Source organism: Sminthopsis crassicaudata, chromosome 3, assembly GCF_048593235.1.
Source record: "Sminthopsis crassicaudata isolate SCR6 chromosome 3, ASM4859323v1, whole genome shotgun sequence".
Taxonomy (NCBI): domain Eukaryota; kingdom Metazoa; phylum Chordata; class Mammalia; order Dasyuromorphia; family Dasyuridae; genus Sminthopsis; species Sminthopsis crassicaudata.
The window spans coordinates 201,566,799-201,574,642 of NC_133619.1; the positions used below are offsets into that span (position 1 = coordinate 201,566,799).

Genomic DNA, 7,844 nt, shown 5'->3' on the forward strand with positions numbered 1-7,844 from the left:
ATTCCTTTCTCTACCTTAAAGTTATTTGCATAAATACAATTATGTACAAAACAAGACATTTTAAATCCCAAATCGCCAGATATTTTGCTTTATAATTTAGCTGACTGAAACAAAAGCCATAAAACAGACCCTCTCCCTCTCCTTCCCTCCCCCCCAACACACACACATACACACACACACACACAAACTGGTTTCTAAATCCATTGGGGTAAAGAAAAGGAAGGGAATTCTAGAGCCACAGCCATAATGACAGGGGTTGAGGTCCCTTTAAGATTCCTTTCCGATTGCCCAACCCCCATGGCTGACCTTGATTTACAAATCCTGGTCAAAAGCACCCTTTTGAATATCCGGGCCCAGCCCCCACTATCTGCTCAGCTTCCCCCAGCCCCCCACCGGATCTGAGCTAACTGAAAAGCCCGGCAAGAACTTGGGATACTGCCCACAATCTTTTAGGTATAAAAGAGCCAAGCTGGAGCTCCCTCTTGGCAGAATCCCTCCCCCCCAACACATTGTATCCTTCTGGTCATGTAAGGGTTCCTGCCCGCCCATTGGCCACCTCTGGCCCTGGCGTTTTTCTAACTGAACTTTACTTCCAAATTCCTACAATAAACCTCTTTTACCAATCTAGGTTTTTGGGCCTGTAAATTCATTTACAGGGGACACTGTGCCTCATGGGATTATCTTACTATCTTTGCACCGGCAAACGGGGTTCCCCCTTTCCTTTCCCTCATCAATAAAAGCTGAGAGGGACATACAAGTTGTCCTGCAGTTGGCAGTCACAAGGCTGCATAGCTGCTCTCCTTCAGTATTAAAAGCTCCTTTGAATTTAGACCCAGGCCTTGGAGGATGGACAATTCCTGCCATCAGCCCATGTGGAAGAGGCAAGGAAATTTGTTTCCAGAAAATTGTGAAGCAATGGAAAGTCCCTGCTCCACAGTTCAAAGCAAGCAAAAATATTCTAGCTGTTTTAGTTCTCACATGGCAAACCATGTGAGAAAAGAAGGCAAGGCTGAACTGCAGAGATAAGCTTCCAAAAGACATTAGAGTGTGATGAAGCAGGCCTAGGAGAGAGAGGTCTTGGACCCTCTGCTATCTGAAGCTACAGTAAAACCTAAGAGCACTAAGCTCTGTTATTGCAGAGAGGTGGTCACAGAGCTGAAGCCAGCCTCTTTCTTCCAGTTCCCTATGTCCTTAGTCAGGCTTCCAATACAAAGACAGAAAGGTATGTTCCTGAAGCTGCTGCTCCTCTTATGACTCTACTATCTGTATCCTTTCCTGCTGTGTGTTATTACAACTTTGAAATCTGTGAAAGTTTGAGAGAGTGAACTTGTAAGGGTTAAAAAGCCTCTAGAAGCAAGGAATGCAGTTCAAGGCATGTGGGAGGACCTGAAGGATGAGAGGCTCTGAGGTGCAGGCAAGTCCTACGTGGAGGTGGGGCATAGCCCCATGAGGCGGTGTCTGATTCCAGGTACCATGCCTCCCTCCTTAATGCTCTCAAAGCCTAGCACGCCACCCTCCTTCTTCTCAGGCCAATCCTATTATGCCAGGTTCCTAGAGGATCCCCTCCTTTCCCCCATATTATCAGTGGGGTATAAATATGTACTATCTAAGAATAAAGTTCTCTTTCACTTCACCCCTATCTCTTGGTGGTCTGCCTCTGTGTTATCCGGGTTGATGCCCGAAGACAGGTAAGTGTGGCCTAGCTGTGCTGTTGATGGACGAGCATTAAGAGTAGCTCTAAGGGGTGCTACTAGGTTAGAGTAGTCCATAGGAGTGTAACAGAACTAACAGAATTATGGACCCCAGAATCCAAACCAGCACTGCTCAAAGGAATGCCTGGAAACCAGCCCAATAGTAAGGTAACCCAGCAGGCAAGATGCCATGTGCTACAGGAAGTGTAGGTCATCACCAGGTGTGTCACATTCAGAAGCAAACTTGGTGAGTTAAGAATAGGTCAGTGCTTGAAGTTTGAGCCCACCCTGTCAGGATCCAAAGAGATACTGTAAAGGTCAGAAGGGCCCAGGTTCTGGAGGTAGGAATGTTGAGGGGTAAAATACCCTTACAGTATTTGCGGGTTCCCAGACTAGAGTGACAGGTTTTGAAAAAAAACTTCACAGTCCCAGTCTCCTAGATTTTGACCAAAAAAAAAAAAAAAAAAAAAAAAAGCTTATTTTCAATGAGCAGTTCTCAGTAGGATTCTGATTACAAGGTGACAGTGATTTGAGGTAGAGAGTTCAATTTTATTTAGCTATGGCCAGGGGCTAAGGAGAGATCTCCTGATGAATTGAGGGAATAATTTCTTGGTAAATAATGGATGGTGGCCAATATTCTGGAGGCCAGGATATCCAAGTAAATTAAAGGTGAGGATTATTTTAGGAGTTTCCCCAAGGCCAGCTGGAAAAAGTGGGGGGGGGAGGTTGTCAGGAGATTCAGTATTTTCTTGAATCTCTTTCAGGCCCTCCAAAGATCCGGGGACCATAGAGTCCTTATTATGTCAGGAGGTTGTTGGTACTCCTTTTATCGCTTATCTTCTTGGGAAATATCCCTTTATAAAAGCTTATTGATGATAACTGGTTAAATGAAATTTGGGCATTATTTGCTGTCAATTATCTCTGGGAAAGACATCTCAATAGGAACTTGAATTAGAGAGAATCACTCCAGTCTCTCAAAGGTACTGTAGATTTTTTTGCCCACTCATTCATTCATTTATTTATTTATTTATCTATCTATTCATTATTTATTTATTTGTTTATTTATTTATTTATTTATTTATTTATTTATTTATTTATTTATTTATTTATTTATTTATTTATCTATTCATTTATCTATCTATTTATTCATTCATTTATTTATTTTTATTTTAATAGTTTTTATTTACCAGATATATGCATGGGTAATTTTACAACAGTGACAATTGCCAAACCTTTTGTTCTAATTTTTCCCCTCCTTCCCCCCTCCCCAGATGGCAGGTTGATCAATACATGTTAAATATGTTAAAGTATAAATTAAATAGTTGTTTTGCTGTACAAAAAGAATCAGACTTTGAAACAGTATACAATTAGTCTGTGAAGGAAAACCAAAATGCAGGCGGACAAAATTAGAGGGATTGGGAATTCTATGTAGTGATTCATAGTCATTTCCTAGAGTTCTTTTGCTGGGTATAGCTTATTCAGTTCATTACTGCTCTAATGGAACTTATTTGGTTCATTTCATTGTTGAAAATGGCCACATCCATCAGAATTGATCATTATATAGGATTGTTGTTAAAGTATACAAAGATCTCTTGGTCCTGCTCATTTCACTCAGCAGCAGTTCATGTAAGTCTCTCCAAGCCTTTCTGAAATCATACTGTTGGTCATTTCTTCCATAATATTCATATACCACAATTTATTAAGCCAATCTCCAATTGATGGGCATCCACATAGTTTCCAGTTTCTGGCTACCACAAAGGGGGCTGCCACAAACATTCTTGCACATACAAGTCCCTTTCCCTTAACATCTCTTTGGGATATAAGTCCAGTAGTAGCACTGCTGGGTTAAAAGGTATGCGCAGTTTGATAACTTTTTGAGCATAGTTCCAAATTGCTCTCCAGAATGGCTGGATATATTCACAATTCCACCAACAATGTATCAGTGTCCCTGTTTTCCCACATCCCCTCCAACATTGTGCATTACCTTTCCCTGTCATTCTAGCCAATGTGACAGGTGTGTAGTGGTATCTCAGAGTTGTCTTAATTTGCATTTCTCTGATTAATAATGACTTGGAGCATCTTTTCATATGATTAGAAATAGTTTCAATTTCTTCATCTGATAATTGTCTATTCATATCCTTTGACCATTTATAAATTGGAGATTGGTTTGATTTCTTATAAATTAGATTTAATTCTCCATATATTTTGGAAATGAGGCCTTTATTGGAACCTTTGACTGTAAAAATGTTTTCCCAGTTTATTGTTTCCCTTCTAATCTTGTCTGCATTAATTTTGTTTGTACAAAAACTTTTCAATTTGATATGATCAAAGTTTTCTACTTTGTGATCAATAATGATCTCTAGTTCTTCTTTGGACATAAATTCATTCCTCTTCCACAGGTCTGAAAGGTAAACTATCCTATGTTCCTCTAATTTATTTATAATCTCATTCTTTAATCCTAGGTCATGAACCCATTTTGACCTGGCCTTGGTGAGGTACCTGTAGATCTTGAAAAAAAAAATGCAGCCTTGCATATGTGACAACTTATAAGTGAGAGTGGGATTCAGAGGATTCTCAGAGTTTATAGGCTCCAGATCAAGAATTGATTAGTATTTCACCATTGCATTCCGTTTGCTTACTATAAATGACCTTGTGCGTAACAAATGCCAAAATTAAATAATTGTTGAATGAAACCAAAATCAAATAAAAAATGAAACCTAAATTGGTGAATTTCCCATGTACTCATTGTATTTTTCCCCTAACAAATGCCATTTTTTCATCATCAATGAAATTGTTTCCTTTGGCATCTTGAGAGTTTAATTCTTAAGCATTTACCATCCTTCCTCGGAGATTTTCAGCTCCTATTGTTCCTCTGAACTCTTTGAAATCCTCTTTCCTGAAATTTAGAGTACATGTCAAGGTATGCCTATATTTTCTTTCCTCTATCACAAGGAAATGATCAGTTCCCCCAAGGGTTCCCATCATTTCAGTGTCATCAATAAGTTGCACCCTGATAGGGTAAACAAGATTTCAAACAGAATTTAGATTTGCTAGTTTTCCCATCTTTCTAAATATAAAATTATCCTATTCCAGTGAATTTTTGAAGATCAATAACAATGTCAATAAACAAACTAGTAAAAAAGTGATAATCTAGATAATGAAAAACAAATAAATGTCCCAGAGAAGGTATAATGAAATATGCTACCTTCCTTATGGCAGAGAAGTGACAGACTGCCAGGACTGAGAATTACATACATTTACAGATTGTCTCTATATAGGATATTTGATAGGGGGAATCCTGAAACTGTCCTGACTTGGGATAAAACACTTGAGAACTCCTTGAAGGAGAGAAACTCCTTGAAATCTCCTGGGAAAGGCCTGCCTCAGGGAATTAAGATAAAGTGGTTTCATTTTGTTATCTTGGTGGAACTAGCTGAGCCCAGGACCACTCCTACTTAGCCTTGAACTAGAGATCTGGATTTCTATCTACCTTTCTATTTACCTAGCAGTGGAGGGGGGGCACGGCCAGGCCTGGCTGGGGCCCCTCATGATGTTGCCACGATGCCATCGTGGCACAGGATGGCCAGACTGCAAATGGTTTGGGTATTTATCATGAACTGAATGAATTCCCAGAGCAGTGCTTTTACACAGCGGAGGCGAATGGCTCTTGGAATTGTTATTCTCCTACTTGTGGATGTTATATGGGTTGCTTCTTCAGAACTTACTTCATATGTTTTTACTCCAATATAATAAACCATTCTTTAGCACTTTTGCAAAAACATCAATGTTTGTTTTATACGTTTTGGACTTTATCATTTGGAAGCCATGGAGGCAACAATGTACAAGAGGATTTCATGGACAACATGCTACTTTTTTTTGCAGATGCTGAAGGTTACTTCTGCTTGTACTACAGATAATACCATAAATAGTTCTTTGAGTGAACCTCTGTATGTTCCTGTGAAATTTCATGACTTGGCAAATGAAAAACCTGATAGTACAAATGGTGAGAATGAAAAAACACCCAAAAAATCTCTTGTAAGGTTCAGTAATATTATGGAGATCTGACAACTTCCATCAAGCCATGCACTGGAAGCCAAGTTATCTCGAATGTCATATCCTGCTGTGAAAGAACAAGAGTCAATCCTGAAAACTGTAGGGAAACTTACTGCAACTCAAATAGCAAAAATTAGCTTTTTCTTTTGCTTTGTGTGGTTTTTGGCAAATTTATCATATCAAGAAGCACTTTCAGACACACAAGTTGCTATAGTTAACATCTTGTCTTCAACTTCAGGACTTTTTACTTTAATCTTAGCTGCAGTGTTTCCGAGTTGGAGATTAATCTAGGACTACTCAATCAATTGGAAAATTTCTATTCAATTCATGAAGACCTCAGCCTGATTTCTACTCAAACTGCCCCTAACTCCTAGTCAAAATTTCAAATTATAAAAAGGGGCAACTTGAGGAATCATGGCAGGCCAAGGGACCTTTTCTTGGCATAGCTGCCTGTGAGGACCCTCTGCCCACTGAGAAGACATTCTCTTTTCAGCATTAATCCCTCTTTATCTCTCTCAACTATTTCCCTAACAGGACTACACCCCTCTTTACCTCTCTGTCAGGACTTCTCTACTAGGAACTTTACCTTGCCTCTGTCTTCCTAGCAAAGGCTGATTTCTTAGTTCCAACAATAAATTTCTTTTTGTCAGTCTAAGGTTTGTGAATTCTTTTATTGTTAGCATTCTTACAGATGTTATGGGCCAGAACTTGAAACAAGGTAATGTACTTGGTTCACACCTTTAAAGGAGTTCAAACCTTTAAAGTAGTTTACACCTTTAAAGGAGTTCATTCATTGGTCCACACTAGACTCACACCTTTAGAGAGCATATAAAAGCCCACTCTCTGGGAGTCAGGAGTCAGTCAAGGGGAGAAATTCAGAGAAGCTCCAGGAGATTCAGAGCCAGAATTCAGTGGATTCACAAGTCCAGGAGATTCACAAGTCTAAAGGAAAAGCCTGCTCATGGACTTGTGGGAGATTCAGAATTAGGATTGACTTCCGGGAGATTCACAAGGCAGAAACCCACAATCCCACAATCTTAGAGGCAGAATCAGATTTCTTTACAACGTCGACTTTCTTGCTGGCTGGAGACACTAGGACAAGAGCTCTCCAGAACCAGAGAAGAGAGAGAGAGAGAGAGAGAGAGAGAGAGAGAGAGAGAGAGAGAGAGAGAGAGAGAGAGAGAGAGAGAGAGAGACCTCTAAGAAAGCTAGCCAAGCCCCAAGTGAAAGGAGACAAGACTTGAAGGAGAAAATAAAGGATCTGGAGATAAGATTTGGAAAGAGACAGTAAAGGACTTTAACTCCTGGCTGCATTTTGGGATTATTGAATTGAACTGAAAGGAAGCTCCAAGAAACCTGCCCCCAAGAAAATGATTGCAATTTAGAGAAAGAGAACATTACACTTTATGAAGAACCTCTGCACTAACCAGAAGGGGTTCCCACAACTCTCTGCCCTATGCTGGACCTCATCATATTTTTAATTGTTTTTCTTTGTTAAAAGAGAAAATTCTATCTGTACAGAGTAAGAAATTACTGCCAGGTAAAAAACATCATTCTATCAACAAGAATTTATTAAGCCTTTAATGTATACCATACATCATGAAAAATAAAATTAAAATTTTAAAGTACATATAATTTCCCTGTCTCAAACCCCACCTATCTAGTCATGATCTTTCCTTAGCATACCAAAGTTATTTAAAATATTATCTGAAAATGCTTGAAGGGTTGGGAAATCCCACTGCTCTTAAATTTTAATTTAAACTCTTAAACTTAAAGAGCAGAAATGGAGAGAAAAACATATTTTTAGAACATCAAGATCTGTGTGTCTAGATGTCTTGACTTCATTCTAATCAACAGCATAACAGGACACTGGCACTCTGATATCTAACAGAAGTTGTAAAAAAAGATTATTTTCAAAAGTGAAGAAGGGAATAAAGACTACTAAAAAAAAAAAAAAAGCAATGGTAGTTTGTTTTATAAAATGACACAATCATGTTCTAGAGAGTCCTTGTCAAAAATTTAAATGTTGGGAATGTGACAATTAAGGATAAACAAAAAAGGCAAATATAATCTATGTAGTTGAGAGGAAATCTTCATACC

At 38.9% G+C, this 7,844-nt stretch overlaps 1 pseudogene; it reads left to right on the forward strand.

The window, feature by feature from the left end:
• Nucleotides 1-5,252: 5,252 nt before the first annotated feature.
• Nucleotides 5,253-6,035, forward strand: LOC141561977 (solute carrier family 35 member F5-like; annotated as a pseudogene).
• Nucleotides 6,036-7,844: the final 1,809 nt, after the last annotated feature.